Raw genomic sequence first — 13,002 nt, 5'->3', positions numbered from 1 at the left:
CATTTGGTATCATAGCCTCGCGGCTCGGGGCTATGGCACGGCGAGTCCGTGGTGAGCACGGAGATGGGCGCGGCTGTGGCTCGCTGTGACGCCGTTCGTGCGGTGGATGCAGAGGCGCGGCGACGACACACATCAGCGCGACGGCATGGAGGCGCGGCGCGGCGGGTGAGGCCGCAGCGGTGCGTGGCGAATGAGGCGCGGCGGCGAGTCGGTCGTGGCTTGTGCGTGTATGGGCGCGCACCGGACGCGTCGGGCACGCCGGGACCGCGGGTGCGGACCACGTCGAGGCGCTGGACCTGGTGCGCAGATCGCGTACGTGCGCGGCGGGAGCACGGGCTGGGAGCGTGGGGACGTGGGGTGTGGCACGCAGATGTGGCGCGGCGGCGCATGGAGCTGTGGGCTTCGGCAGCGGCAGCGGGCGATGGTGGCTACGACGACGACGTTGCGGCAGGCGCTGCTGGAGGACGTCGACATCGGGGACTACGACCTCCTCTGAGCCTTGGCTTAGGGGGAGAAATGTAGGGCATATAAGCCTCGGCTAGGCTGCGGACACGGCGAGCGCGTGTGTGGGCATGGTGGCCGTGTCGGGTTTGAACCAGGTGTGCGTGCGTACGTGCGTATGTGTGTGTACGTGAACCAGTGTGCACGGGTAGCCACGGGAGTTGGTTAGCGAGGATCTAGGGGAGGACCGCGTCGGGCGCGCGAGACAGCCGTGGCGATCGTGGACAGGCACGGTGTGCGGGCGCGAGCCGGAGCGCGCGGGGCGCAGGGGGAGTGGCGTGTAGGCGAGGCCTGGCATGTCAGAGCTCGCGGGTATAAGACCCACTCCACGCCTGTGTAATCACTAAGGAGGACGAGTTCGTGCTCGTGGTGAATAACAGAAAGTCCCGTACGTGCGGGGGGGGGGGTGTTTGTGCGCCGGCAATCCTTCTGTGTTCTCCCTCCTCCACTCCGGTCATGTCTCCGGTGATCGCCGTGCTCCGGTGGTTCGGTTTTGGCAACAACATCGCCTGCGGTGGTCGAAGTAGACGAAGTGGTCGGGCTAGATGACGGCGAGGCTGGCGACGGGCTGGTGCTGGATGAAGACGAAGGAGGTGGACGGGTGGCGGCTGCTACGTGGGTAGTGGCGGCAACGACCAAAGAAGAACGGCGGCGGCGGCCTAACGGCGGCGGCGGCTAGGTTAGGAGCGCGGCTGCGGTGCTCGAAGTAGGTGAAGAACCCGACAACATGACGGAGACCGACTCGGACGGTGGCGTTCCCGCGCCAAGGGAGGTGGCGCGACGTACCACGGGAAGTCAACGCGCGTGGACGACTAGGTGGACCGTGGGCCGCTGCGCTACGGCCCGAAGGGGCGACGCAACGGCGGCGGGCAGGTCGGGGTGACGGCGGGAAGACCTCGGGGCGGCTGCAACGACCGCGGGCCGCGGCGCGATAGCCCGAAGGGGCGGCGCGATGGAGGAGTGCGGGTCAGTGCAGCCGCGGGGACGGCCTCTGGACGGCGGCGTGGACCGCGTGCCACGCTCGCTACGGCCCGACGGGGCGACGCAGTGGCGGCGCGAGGGTCGTTGCTGCCACGGGGACGACCTGGAGCGGACGGCCTCTGGGCGGCGGTGGACCGCGGGCCGCGGTACTATGGCCCGAAGGGGTGATGCAGCGGTGACGCGGGTCGGTGCAGCTGGGAGAAGAACCACGGGGCGGCGGCGCTGTGGCCCGACGGGGCGACGCAGCGGTAGCCCATTGCTCGATCTATAGAGGGGCGCGCTGAATTCGAGACGGTCTTCATGGGGCCTGCGGAGACGCGCGCAACCGACGGGGCAGGTCGGTTGCACGGCGTAGATGAGGCGGATCGCGGCGGCGGGCGGATGATCAATCCGATCGCGCACGAGGTCGGGGACGCCGCTCGGTGGAGGCGCGGTGGCGGCGGAGTCCGAGATGAAGCCGGCGGCGCCGGGCGGCAGGGCGACTACGATTGGCCGTAGCATGGCGCGAGGCCGCCGGGTCGGGGTGATGCGGGAGTCCCGGTCGGAGCAGGGCGGTGACGGCCGGCGTAGATCGACGGACGGGTCGTCGCGTGAACGGCGGCGGTGAAGGGTCGCCGCATGTCGCGAGGCCGCCGGGTCAGGGCGACCGGCGGGCCGACGCGCGGACACAGCGCGAGGCCGCCGGATCGGGGCGACCGATGGGCAGACGCACGGACGACGCGCGAGGCCGCCGGGTCGGTGAAGATGCCGGCCGATCGCGCCGATGGTGGAGTAGAGGCGCACGGGGTCGACGACGGTGATGGGCGACGCAAACGGGATCACGTAGACCAGAAAACAAAAAAGAAGACGCCGATCAAAGCGACCGGCGAGAGAGAAAACCCAGATCAAATGATTGGAAAAAAAGACTCTCTAGGGTAGCCGGCCAACACGGCCGGGGGACGAACCCTAGGTACGGGCGGCGCGGCCCCCGGCGGCGGTCATGGAGGCCAACCGCCCTGAGGGCGGCGCGCGGTTGTGGAAGCGGCGACGGCTAGTCCTCTAGCCCCAGCCAAGGCCCAGGTCCGTGACTCGTCGAGGATACTTTGCGTCACTAGGTCGGCAGATGGGCGGGCGGAGTCGAAAAGCATAGCATTACGGTGTATCCAAATGCTCCAAGCAGTAAGGACGGTAAGGGAGGCAAAGCCTTTGCGAAGCGAGTGCGGGGTGTTGAGGGTGGCGGCGCTCCACCAGTCGATGAATCTGTCATGTGCCGTCGGAATCGCCGCAGTGAGCCTGAAGCTCGAGAGCACGCGGTGCCATACCTCGCGGGAGAACGGGCAGCCGACCAGGAGATGGTCGATCGTCTCGAGGGTCTGGTCGCAGAGGACGCAGGTAGGGCTGTGGGAAAGCCCATGGCGGGCGCGGCGCTCCGCGGTCCAGCAACAATCAAGGGTGACTAGCCCGATGAAGACCTTGTAGCATAGTGGATCCCACGTTTTCCAGATCAGCTTGGCGTGCGGCGCCGAGGTGGAACCAAGAAAGAGGGCATCATAGCAGGACTTGACAGAATATATGCCCGAAGCCGTCCACCGCCAGCGGATGGCGTTAGGAGCGGAGGAGAGGGGGATGTCGCGGACGCGACGCCAGAGCTCCAAGTACTGAAGAGCCGCCAGGGGGCCAAGTGCCCCTTGGATGTCCTGGGTCCAAGAGCGAAGATGCAGGCCATCCGCCACAGAGCGGGCTTTCCGGCGTCGTTTGGGCACGAGGGCAAGGATCGCCGGTGCAAACTCGGCCACGCACTGTCGCTGGATCCAGTGATCGGTCCAGAAGCGGCAGGTATGGCCATCGCTAATGATCCAAGTGGTAGATGCCCTGAAGATCGCGCGGACCTCCGCGTCATGGGGGAGCTGGAGGTGTTTCCACGGCCGGTTGTGGTCAGTGTGCTGGAGCCAGAGCCAACAGACCCGGAGGGCGATGCCCACATGAAAGAGATCACGCACGCCCAGGCCGCCGAAGCCGAGTGGCATGCACAACCTGCGCCAGTTGACAGCTCCAAGATGGTAGCGAGGGAGTGGGTGCGGTGGGAGGAGATCTTGCTGGAGGACGATGATGAGCACCACAAGGAGTGCTACTACCTCCGCTGCGCCCCACCCCAGGGCGGCGGTGTGAGTGAGAGGGTGTGAGTGAGAGGGATCTGGCGGTGGTGGGTAAGTATTGGCCGTTGCCCGCCGGGAACATAGTGTACTCGGCGGACGTGCAGTTTCTTCGGTCCCTCGAGGAGGCTATTATCTGTGGGTCAGCGTCGGCTAGGGCGGTGACGGTGGCGGTGGAGATCACCCAGCTCAGGTGGAAGTCCAGGAAGCAGGTCATGGACTGGCTCGACTCGCTCATCTCAGGTACTCGATCAGCCTTGTTGGCCTTTTTTCCATTCATGCCCTAGTGGTGATTCTTTTGGTGGTTTTAGTACGTAAGAGTGTAATCAGGCCACTAGAATCTTCACTATGCATCTCCGAGATCGATCTGAAGGTTTGGTTAGTGTTTAGGATGAGTTTAGTAGTAGATCTGATCCTTTTTCTTGTGTTTCTAATGTTTGAATACGTAGCATCTGAAGGTTTGGCAGCTTTTTAGCATTGATTGATGGCTAACCAGGTCAGTTTCTGTTTGTCAAGTTCTTGTTCCGTGCCACGATTCAGGACAATGGATCTATGTGTCCTCTACGATCCTCTATTAGCAGCATTATTTGGGATATCGTTTGTCTAATCGTAATAGATAGATCTACTCCTTTTTGTCAAGGCAACAATTGTATTAATTAATTTGTTACTCTAGTCTAGATATCAAGGGGCCGGCATGATGCTTCGCCCTATGTTCTATCTTGGCTTGTTTCCTTCTGATATATATTTGGTTTGCTAGATCTGGTGCATGCGTTTCTTTCCTTTTCCGATGAAGAGGCTCTTGTTCCTGTTCCCCCTATCGACGAACAGCAAGTGGTCGACCTGACCATGTATGACTAAATTTAGCAGCAGGGTATGAAGTCTGGCATGAACTTTCGATTCATGAACTGTTATTTCTCAAAGATTTCGCCCATTCGCCTCTTCATGCGTGATCTTTAGGTCCATTCTAGATAGAGCACTACCGGACTCGCCGTCTATGCCTACGGTCCAGGGCCGTCGGCATAGGTCCTTTGTCGTCGGCATAGACCCGTCGGCATAGATCACGTCAGCGTAGTCTTGTCAGACCGTCGGCGTAGTATAGCCGTCGGCATAGGGCCCTATGTCGACGGCATAGTTTAGCCGTCGGCATTATTTTTCGTCTGACGGCAACGGACGGCGCCGTCAAAAGCGCCGACGAATCATGGAATGCCACGTGGCACAGATATGCCGACGGCTGCCACGTGGCATCCCGTGGTGCCTCCTGGTGGCAGGTCTATGCCTACGGCAAAGCATTAGGCATAGACAGAATCTATGCCGACGGCTTTGTCGTAGGCATAGTTCTGCCACGTGTCGGCCCCTGGTTTCTCCTGGAGACAGAGATATGCCTACGGCAAAGCCGTCGGCATAGATTGAAAACTATGCCGACGGCTTTGCCGTAGGCATATCTCTGCCACGTGGCGCCTCCTAGTATCTCCTGGGCTTATATATGCCGACGGCTTTGCGGTAGGCATATTTTATTATTATTATTTTCTCTGTTTTCTCTTTTTCAATTCATTTGACAGCATTTCAAAGCAGAATAATATAGAATTATGCAGAAATATGACAGTTCATCATCTAAACATACTCAAGTTCATCATCAGCATCTAAACATACTCAAGTTCATCATCATCATCTAAAGATCATCACCGGCGAAAGTTCATGAACATAAAACTAGTGCATGACATGGAACATAATAAAAGTAGGAACATGAAAGGCATGGCACGATGGCCACATGCACGGAATCATCATCGACATCAAAACAAGACCAACTCCGCCAAAACCACCACCACCAAGACCACCTCCGCCAAAACCGCCACCGCGACCACCATCACTCTGGAAGATCGGAGTGACTGGGGTCGACGGAGCAGGAGTCGAGCCACCGGTCCCCTACATGTTTGAGAGAAGATTCTAACGGTAAATATGATATGATAGTGTTGAATGAACGAGAACTAGTTTGTCAGTAGTTAGGCAAATGTACTAACCGGACTATCACTGCCTAGTGCCACCCATTCATCAAACATGGGCACGTGTGGGGGTTCTCCCGCAGGTGGTGGTGGGGGTCCCATTTGTGGTGGATCCGTGCGGTTACTCCAAGACGCCAACATAGCCTGGATGTTAGTTAAACAAGCAAACTAGAAGGTCAGAAGGAATGAAAGTGCAAAAATTTAGCTTGGTTTTAAGAGGGCAAAACTAACCACCATCATCTGACGGTTGTAATCGTCATTTGCCTTCACTCGTTGCAAGTACTCTCGCACCTCGAGATTCCTATGCTCGACAAAGGCCTTATATGCCTACATAATTTAGGTTGTTTCTAAGTGAGCAATGTTGAAAATAAACTGAGAATGCTAGAGAGAAAAAGATAAAGGGGAAGTACTTACAGCATGCTGGCGGGCTAAGGGAGTCTGTGAACGCCCCGTACTCTCTAACTAGCCCGGGTTGGTAGACCGAAGCCGTGTGTACGAGATCGAAGGAGTGATCAAGCCATCGAAACAGGGATACCGGCCATGTGACTTCCCCTGGATGGCCACCACCGCCGTGTCGTCGATCTGAGACTGGGCGACCTCAGGAACAGGAATATCCGGATGCAACTTATGATAGTGCTGAGTGTAAGACTCCAGGTGCTCCTCGGTCTTGCCGTAGTACTGGCTCTCGCCCTCCTTGGGATGATTCCGCTCGCGGGCCAGCTTCCACGACTCAATGTCTGAGAGCGTCCTCTTCAACTTGTCCTCCTGCAACGTCAAACAGAAGTTAGCCATACATAAGAACATGACGGTAAAGAAGAACAAAAATGCATCTTGCATATAGATATACCTTCATGGCCTTGAAGCCTCAGTGGTTCCTGTTTCCTTGGCCGTGTGTCCCCTCTTTTCCACGGTTAGCTCAGGCCTTGATGCTCTTGGCGGCAAACTCTGCATCATCGCCGAGCCACCTATCCACCAAACTCGCCCATCCGTCATGCCTTCCATAGCACCAACGAGGAACAACCTATGCAAATTTTGGAAGCATGACATGTGAGCACGAAACATATAGTTGACTGCTTGAAACAATGAAAAGTTAGTAATAGTTACCATCATGAACTGCTCCCTGTTCAAGGTAAGTCGTTGCTTTTGCGCTTGAGTTTTGGTCATCTTTTGTTGCAGGTAGATGTGGTAGTACTGCGAGATGGCAACCCAGCGCACCTCGTACTGCAACTGACGAGCTTTCTTCTTCGCAGCCGCAAGCAAGACTACGTCGGCTCTGGCCTTGTGCTCGTCAAGAACAATATAGAGTTGCTGCAATCATGCATAAACCAGAAGCAAATAAGGCATGAGTTGAGTGATTCAATGATAAACTATGAACGAAACTGAAGACAAGTGATTCAGAAGAGAACTTACCCAAAATTTGGTGATCACGGCCTTAGCGGTCGTCCCGTACTCCGCGTTGCAGCAAGCCTCGTAGTGGGCCCAGCTTGTGGCCAAAACCCGCAGCTGCGGGTCCCTGTCTGGCCGCGGGCGGAACAGGCCAGGCCAAAACTCCTTCAACACGACAGTGATAAGGCCGTTCGGTTTACGGCCCTTTCCGCGAAGGATCCAGTTTCTGCAAAAGAATCAAAGGATTGCCATGTGTACAATAAGAAAATGTTGTCATGTGTTGAAAATATGATTGAAAGGCACTTACTCTGTCCCCGCAGGTTCAATGAGCCACTTGTGCGCCTCGATAGAAGGTGGTGTAGGTAGTCCGGCATTACCATGCAGCCACCCCTGTGGAGCACCAGGTGGCAAGTCACCCCACAACTCGGGATCAACCTCCCCTCCACCACCCTCCTCGCCCTCCTCCTCACCCTCCTCCTCGACCTCCTCCTCCTCGACCTCCTCCTCCTCGGCCTCCTCCTCCCCGCCCTCCTCCACCTCACCATCAGGAACATACTCCTCCTCCTCAGACTTAGAAGGTGCCTCTGTATAGGAGGGCATCGAAGAAGACCCTCCTATTTCGGACACTGCCCGGAGTTTTTTGCCCCGGCTGCCTCTCCCCGCACCGCCTCCTCCTCTAGGGGCTCTCCCCCACCGCCTCCTCCTCTAGGGTCTCCTCCCCCGACCCCTCCACCTCCCTTTGAGGTGTCATCCTCACGTAGTTGGGAGGGAACCTTGTGGACTCGTCCACTCCGAGTAAGTCCTTTGAATTTACTGAGGAAACTAGCGCCGCTGAACTTGCCCATGATTAGCAAACCTGCATTGAGAAGAGAATAAACAATTAGTAAGGATATCAAATAAACAAGCATACATGAAAACCATTAATAACAGAAGAGCACATTAAGCATACTATTGTAATGATCATTAAAATAACTTACATTTTCTAGAACCCATATGAATCATCACTATTGTAATCTATTTGTGGACCGGTATCATCATCACTATCACACATATCTTCTTCATTGTCTGACAGAGGTGGAGGCTCTTCCTCATCGTCAGCGTCTTCATTTAACTTTTCAAGCATAATTAATTATGTATCTTTGATTCACAACTGCCTCACCATCAATCCGTGCGTCGTCGTCGTTTGGGTCCAGGTCAACATAACCCAAGTCATCATCCTCGTTGTTTCTGACCACATCATCATGTTCCTCTTGATAGAACACTCCCTCGTATGTCATGGGGTTTATGTTGTAGTAATCATCATCGTTCGGGTCCGGTAGCTTACCATGTGGCGACACCTTGAACACAACTTCCCAACCCTTTAGGTACTCTTTCTGGCATGGGTAAGGCAGATAATATACTTGTGTGGCCTGGGTAGCGGCGATAAAAAGATCAGCTCCGGCATAGACGGTTGATGGTTTAACTTCAACAAAACCAACAGAAGGCGTATGTCTCAGACCCCTTTTGGGGTCGAACCATCGGCATTTGAACATAGTGAGACTTAGGTGTTCGCGGCCACGTTTGAATGTAAGCTCGTATATTTTTCCTACCCTTCCGTAGTAATCTACTTTATTATCTCCTTTATTGAAGACTCCAGTATTTATGGTTTTGGGATCAGGCCGACTGTTCTGGTGCTCCTCTGTATGGAAGCGATACCCATTCACATCATACTTTTGGCATGTCATGACGGCAGGGTCAAAACCCATGGAAACCGATCTCAATTCTTCATCCATTGATTCGGTCGGATCATTTCCCTACAAGTTTAATTGAAATTATAGGGTGCATGAGTTTAATTGAAATAGGTAATAGTGAAGTGTGAAAAATTACTTTCTCCATAAACCACGCAACGAAATTTTTCCTTCCATCAGCACCCTTTTGGAGAAGAGCAAGTGCCTCCGCTTCAGTCGGAGGTAGCATTCCCGTCCACTCTTCTTCAACGAATCGACTACAATAAGAAAAGCGGTATAAGAACTAGGCAAATTGAACATAATGAATTAACTAAAAGAATGGTGCAAAGGTATTACCTCATCCACTCATCCTCAACTTCATTGATGTTGTGCAAGATATAGAACATGACATCCTCCCACTCGTCTCATGGCATGAGATAAGGTGTCGAGCATCCAGCCCTGCCACCTTGCCCGATGAATAGAGGCAACTTGGGTTTATACTTGGGTTCGTCTGTATTGTATCGAGTCACCTTATTGTGCAACATGAGAACATGGTCCGGATAGTAGACTGTCCTGAGGTCTGCCACCTCCTCTAGGATAACTGCCTCAGCTATGGAAGCTTCAATCTTAGCTTTGTTTCCACATTTCTGTCTCAGATGCTTGTTCTGTCTCTCAGGGCCGTACTGCCAACGATTCTGCACAGGGCCTCCCAACAATACCTCGTTCACGAGGTGCAAAATGAGATGTGTCATCGGAGTAAAGAAGCCTGGCGGGAAGATCTTCTCTAGCTTGCATAACAACTCAAGCGCATTCTTATGCATTTCTTTTATCTTCTCAGGACATACTTCTTTAGCACAAAGCATGCGGAAGAAATGGCTTAACTCCGCAAGCACACGCCAGACACGCTTGGGAACATAGCCCCGAACCATCACCGGCATAATCCGCTCAATCCATACAGGATAGTCGTGACTCTTGAGCCCGGCCACTCTGCCCATTGAAAGATTGACCCCCTTACTTATATTCGACGCATAACCATCAGTGAACTTCACGACGTGTTTCAGCCACTTGAATGCCTCCATCTTATGATCCTTTTTAAGTACGAAGTCAGCATCTGGCTTGAACCAAGATTTTCGACTGCCTGTGGGAGGCTGCATGTGTAGACGTGGTCTATCACAAATATTCTGTTGATCTACTCTAGCATTAACATTATCCTTTGTCTTATCAGGAATGTTGAGGATCGTGTGAAAAAGGGACTCTGCGACATTCTTTTCGGTGTGCATCACGTCGATGTTGTGTGGAAGTTTGAGGTCCTTAAAATAGGGAAGCTGCATGAAGGGGGTAGTGTGAGTCCAGCTGTGCGTCTCACCATATCCTTCAAAACATTTTTTCCCTTTACCTTTTCTTTTGCCCTCGCCCTCGTCTTCGCCTATGGCTTTGCCTTTTCCTTTACCTTTCCCTTCACCGGCAGGCTTAAGATCTTTCAGCTGAGCAAGCACATCCGCACCACAAAAAGTTGGAATCTCGTTTACTTCATGGACAACTTTGCCTTTTGTGAAGTTCTTCTTATCTTCCCTATCAGGATGGTCTGGAGGGAGGAACTATCGGTGCAGGTCAAAGGCAACATACTTGCCACCCTTCTTCAGCCAAATGAAAATCAAGGCCAGCATGCACACTGGGCAAGGCATCTTTCCACTTGTACACCATCCGCAGAACAGGGCATAGCCGAGAAAGTCATGCATGCAATATTGTAGCCAAACTTTCATCAAGAAATTTTTCTGCAGATGCCGGTCGTATTTCAACCTCGGGAAGTACCAAGAATGGTGCAAATCATCCACCAACGGCTGCATAAACACACTCAAATTCTTCCCTAGATATTCAGGCCCCTGAATTATAAGCGACAGGAACATGGTCTTGCGTTGCATTATGGCGCCGGGAGGGAGATTGAGTGCAATAACAAATACGGGCCAAGAGCTGTATGGATTTGACGACATACCATATGGATTGAACCCATCACCTGTTATGGCAATTCTGACATTCCCAGCCTCGGTTGCTTCCTCCGGGTACTCTATATCGAATGACTTCCATGCTTCACCTTCTGATGGATGTACAATTTTTTTGGATTGTACCTTTTCCCTTTTGTGCCACTTCATCATTTTGGTAGACTCCTCGGTGACGTAAAGGCGCTGCAGTCTTTTTATAAAATCAAGATACCGAAGAACCTTCACAGGGATTTTTAGCTGCTGCTTTTGACCATGCTTATCGACCACCTCAATATACCGAGAGGAACCGCACTTCCTACAGTACTTGTCATCCGCATACTCATGCCTAAACAAAAGGCAATTCTTTGGACAAACATGTATTTTCTCATAGTCCATGGAGAGCGCCTTCATGATTTTCTTTGTAGCATACATGGTTTTCGGCAGTTCATGGCCCTCAGGCAGGCTGTTAGCCCATACTCCCAGAAATGCTTCGAAGCAACCTCGGCTACAGCCGTACTCAGCCTTAACTGCCATCAGTTGCGAGATGGCATCCAGCACAGACATCTTGGCACCCTCATAGAGAGGTTTCTTTGACAAGGGCAAGATTTCCAGGAGGGCCTTTGCGGTTTCCTCCGGCTCCTCCGGTTCGTTCGCTGAATGTGACGGAGGTGTCGGCTGTGCAGCAAAGACATCATCTAGCATGTCTCTAACCCCATCGTCCGCATAACCAGTGATGCGTTGTCGTATCACATCCTCTCTACCATGGTCCCGCTGGGCAAAGTTTATCGGCATAATAAAGTTGGGCATAAATCCATGCGTGCGAAGGTGCTTAGTCATCTCACTCTTATCTCTGCGGATACGTCTCATACATTTGGCACACGGGCATTCTGGCACCATCCTCATTGTACTACGGAATATCTCTTTCAAAAACACATCAGTTTTCTTGACCCACTCTGTTGTTACTTGATTCCGACGGAAAAACCCGCTGTACATCCACTGATTATCTGCCATCTCTGCTTTATTGGAAGCCACATAACAAAATTAAGGATTCATTTAAATTACTCACATCAATATTTTATTTTTTACAAGGTTGACGAGAAACGACATTTAATCCACCTACATGTCTAATAGGTAAAGATGGGTCCTAATCCCACCCGAGAATGTGTAGATTGAGTACGTTATCCATGCTCTACCCCATTCCGAGACAAAATTTCGGCAGCACCTCCCCGCTGTTCTCCAAATACATTTCTCGGCAAAATGCCGAGAGAATGTGCATCCAGAGAACAACAGGGAGGCGCCGCCGAAATCCTATCTCGGAACGGGGTAGAGCATGAACAACGTACCCAATCTACACATCCTCGGGCTGTCCGTGGAAAGCGATGGACAATCCGAAAGAGCTGTGGTGATAAATATGCAATTGAATACATATTTATCGATGCAACCCTTTCGGACGGGAGACCTAGGTTACGCGACTTGATGTGAAAATTTAATCTAGTGACATGGAAAAAAAAGTTGACGAGGTCATGGAATTGTTGCTCACCGTCCGATGTAGTCGATCAAAGGAGAGGGACGATCGTGGACCAACACCTCCAACGTCGACAATCACTCCACAAAGATGGAACACCACAAATCCTGTTAATTACACCGAGTGAAAAAAATTGGTCATCACCTCACATTAAGCATTGATACTTTTAACTATGAAAAAAAAATCATGTTTCGTCAAGTGTCAAATTTTGTCCTTCAATTTTTTTAGCAAGATCATCATGATTAAATAACCACTCATCATATCATAATTTTGCAGCACATCTCACATAGCTACTTAACATTAAGCATTGACCCCCTTACTATGAAAAAAAAATCATATTTTGTCAAGTGTCAAATTTTGTCCGGTTCAATTTTTTCGACAAGATCATCATGATAAAAATAACCATTCATCTTATACCAATTTTGGAGCACATCTCAAATAACAAGATCATCATGATAAAAATAATGCAACCTAACAACCTAACATCCTAACATCCAACATTCACCTATATATCATCCTAACAACCTAGCATCTAACATCTAACCTAACAATCTAACATCCAACATCCATCCATGCATTCATTCATCAATCCATCAGTAGCAAAAAATGCAAAAAAATGTTGCTCACCGAGATGGGCGTGGCAGGGGGCGCGGCATGGAGGGGATGGTGAGGCAGGGGCGGTCGGGACGGGGCCGGACGGAGCCGCGCCCGGCTGCAGGAGCCGCGCCCGGCTCAAGGAGCAGCGGCAGGGTCGGGAGAGGCCAGGGCAGCGGCGGGGTTGGGGGAGGCTGA

Source organism: Triticum aestivum, chromosome 3A (genome assembly GCF_018294505.1).
Source record: "Triticum aestivum cultivar Chinese Spring chromosome 3A, IWGSC CS RefSeq v2.1, whole genome shotgun sequence".
In the NCBI taxonomy this organism is placed as follows: domain Eukaryota; kingdom Viridiplantae; phylum Streptophyta; class Magnoliopsida; order Poales; family Poaceae; genus Triticum; species Triticum aestivum.
Note: the sequence above shows the minus strand (reverse complement) of the source record.